The sequence below is a fragment of the Tympanuchus pallidicinctus genome, unplaced genomic scaffold (genome assembly GCF_026119805.1).
Source record: "Tympanuchus pallidicinctus isolate F22 unplaced genomic scaffold, pur_lepc_1.0 scaffold5, whole genome shotgun sequence".
Lineage (NCBI taxonomy): Eukaryota > Metazoa > Chordata > Aves > Galliformes > Phasianidae > Tympanuchus > Tympanuchus pallidicinctus.
The window spans coordinates 47012882-47016612 of NW_026294769.1; the positions used below are offsets into that span (position 1 = coordinate 47012882).

The window sequence follows — 3731 nt, forward strand, 5'->3', positions numbered from 1 at the left end:
CTGCATGAACAGAGCTAATATAATCTTTGAATCCTGATGCAACCGTTGGAATATTTCCCATAGTTCTGTTGTCCATATTTTAACAGAAATGGTAGAAGGAAATAAAAAGTTGCAGAACTTGAGAGAGAAAGAAAATCATTTTCTGTGATTAACTGATTATCAAAAAAGAGGATTGGGAGCAACTTGGTTAAAGTTTATAGGTCATGCGAGAAATACTTATATCCAAATCTTATTTATCATGAAGGGAGAATAAAATAACAGCTCCACCCACAAAAATTCTGGGGAAAACTGACAAATCAGATGTAGAACAGTTTTCTAATAGTGAAAACAAATGTTGAAATGTATTTCCCACAAATTGTAAGTTCTTGCTATTGGTATATCTTTAAATTATGATATGAGTTAGAGTTTCACCAAATATTTGTTGCTTTTTAGTTAAATAATAGCTTTATGGTGCTCCACACTGGATAAATCAAAAAGATTAAGGGTCTTCAACAATGCAGCAAAATAGCTGACGTTAGATTCCAGAAATCCAAAACACAATAGAAAAAGTATGAAAAAAATAGAAAGAAATTAGAATGATCTATTAAAAATTACACTGTCTGAAGATCTGAGGCCTGACTTGGGGCTTTTGTTATACTTGTAAGTGAGGATCTCTGACTCTAGACCATATGCTCTACTGTGGTATGTATTGCATAGCTATGGAAAATGTCTTAATGTAGGTATTTTTCATTCGCATAAAATTGTCTGTAGGAATTTATATCCCAGCTGGTATGATGTTATACAGAAACAATATCATGTGTTGTTCTGCAAGCTGTGCATATGCTTGGTTTCTGAGGCCAAAAATCAGGATGTGGTTTGAAGAAAAGTAGGAGGAGTCAACTAGTAAAAGTGTTATACCATATGACAACCTCAAAAAAAAAAAAAAAAAAAAAAAAAAGTAAGAGCCTATCAGTTGTGAAAATATATAGCAGAAGCAGAGACTGCCTTTCCTGCAATAACTAGAGATCTGCTGTGCATATGTGCCCACTCGCATACCACTGCAGTTCTGAAAGCACAGCATTGCAACCTGTTGTTTTGTGTAGTCTAAACATCCATAACAATACAGCAAAATCACTGTTCGTAATGTAACCAGATACTTTGTGCCAGTATGGATTTTGATATATTAATGACCAAGCTAGTTATTAAGAATACAAAATGGCTTCCATGTCTGAGACAGCAGACATGTAGTATGACAAGTCATACTACATACACAGAGGTCGATCTGTAGACTTGTGGATGGAGAATAGAATTCTAAAAATCATCTGTTAGAGGGTAATGATCTGTAGGTTGCTTTAGGGCATTTTAGAGACGTCAGAAGAATAGGACTAATGACTTGGAAAGTAACCAACTTCTAAAATGTTTAACATACCTCTTCCTCAGGTCAGTCATGCACCTGTTCAAGCCTGAAAATAGTTTACTGAAGAACCTAATATGACCAAGTGGGAACAATTTTTTTATCCCTAAGTTAATATAATAAGTCCCCACAAGTATTTTAACTTGTCTCAGAGATTCACATCAGACTGAAAGCAAACTGTTTCTATCTCAGTAAGTATATACGATACAAGAATTAAAAAATAATAAAATGTAAAGAGCTTCAAAAGCTATTTTTTATACCTGTCTACTTTTGATATATTAGCTAGTTCAAACAGTAGGAAAACTAAGTTTCTTGGGGAAACCACAGCATTTGTATTTCCCTGTTTGTTTTCTACATTTATTTCTTGAAGTGTGTTGAAATTTTTAAGCTCCATATGAACACATTTAGTAACATTAATTTCTCTAGTATGTTCAATCAAGTTTTCAGTAGTTCCTTTTTTTTTAATTCCATGTTTTCTGACTGTGTGATTAATGTAAGTGAATAAGTAATCATGAGATGGAATGAAATTCTGCTTCCTGAACTTACGTAAGTGCTGCAATTAAAGTAACTTGAAATAGTAACATGATTAGACTATACGCAAATTAGGCATTTTCACCACTGAAACACGAGTCCAGAAGATGCCCCTTAAAAACTTAAACCACTCTGAATTTAAATAAAGGTAGGTAACACATGAAAGGTTATGTTCATGAGTTACTTTCTGTTTTAATCTTTACCTCACCAGCAATCCTAACACATCCTTCTGTATCATATAATAATACAGTTATAATGTAATAGTTTCTCCTTTTTTTCTGTAGGACCCAATATCTTCAATGGCATCTGACAAGCATATATCAGTGATATGACCTGCACTTTTGCTGTAGGCTGGTGCTTAACCTGGCAAATATGCAGGTAAAGGACATCTGTGTCACTTTGCTGATGATCTCAAAAGTAAAATTCTGCGTTCCTAATTTGGATGTTCTTATAAACCATTTTGGTTCTGTCTTTGATTAGTTGTCTTTCCTACCCTAAATTTCAGATTCAGGCACAGATGATTATTTTTTTTTTTAATATCTCTTGCGTCATAGACTCTGGCCATTTTTCAATGCCAGAAAACCTTTCAGAGCTTCACTGAAAGAACCTAAAGCTACAGGCAAGGCTAGGGCATGGTTTAAATCTCAAGAGAAAAAAATCTCAGCCACACTGCTACGGGCCTATTTTGAGAGTAGGCATCGATTCCAGTATTTTCTGTAGAGATAACTTTTAGTTTTATATAGGTTTTGTACAACTTTCACTAATACCCTGCTGATATCCTTTCATGTAGTCCAAACGTGCAGTCACCAAAATTGTTGAGAGGAAATTCACAGCGATCCAAGTCTTGTCTTGTTCTTTCAAGAAATATTCTCTTTATTTATAGAATCTGAGAAAATCTACAGCAAATAAACTATTGTTACTATAGTCCTATATAACTGCAATGTGTGTGGCTAATATGCCCATGTTGCAGAAGAAAAATTTAGGTTATGCCAGAAGCACAGTGCAAAATATTCTGGGCACTTCACTGTCCTTGTTGCTCAAGTACAAACCAAGGGGAAAGTATTGTTTCTTTCTAAATAATTTTACCTTGGCAGTGTCTACCTCTGCTCAATCTCAGAAAGAGCCCATGACCATTTCCTATGGATCTGGGAACTGATCAGCAAACCACAACCATCAACACAGAGATCTCTGTGCACTTTCCTTCCTTGCAAAATCTTCTGTGAACTCAACAGAGTTGGTGGTTACCAACTGATGCAGGATTCTGTAGCCTTGCCAATGTTATGTTTAGGAATAACAGATAGTATAACAAACAGAAAATGACCAGGCTCTTTAGAATTAGTGTTGAAGTCCTGCTGTCCTCACTTCAGGATCAGTTCATATGGTTCGATGAACCTAATATCTGTTTGAGAATGGAGTACTGGTGTGAGTACCCAGACAATATATCTCAACTTATTGCTCCCCAAAAGAAAGCTAGTTCCTGCCCATGAGGCAACATGAACGCTGTGTTAAACGTAGCACAGTAAGTGGAGATAATCAGGAGAGTAACTTCAGAAGCACGGTCCTGATCTGAAGACATTCATGTATATGTCCACTTGAAAATATGATGCAACCAATTTTTCTCTGTTTATCTTTTCTAGATAACCTCTTCAAGGCTGTGGTATTATCATTACCAATAAGTGTTACTGTGCTGGAAAGTATCAACTTGTTTATTTATGGGGAAAAGCTACGTCATTTACATATTATTTGACTCAATCTCAATTGCTTTAATGGTAAGGAGTCTTCCAGTAATATCGTTTAGCAAACAGGC

The 3731-nt window shown here is 35.3% G+C and overlaps 1 long non-coding RNA gene across 1 annotated transcript in view; it reads right to left on the reverse strand.

Moving 5' to 3' along the window:
* The window catches only part of LOC128090688 (uncharacterized), a 289733-nt gene that overhangs the window by 14148 nt on the left and 271854 nt on the right, over positions 1 to 3731 (reverse strand). The window lies entirely within an intron of this gene.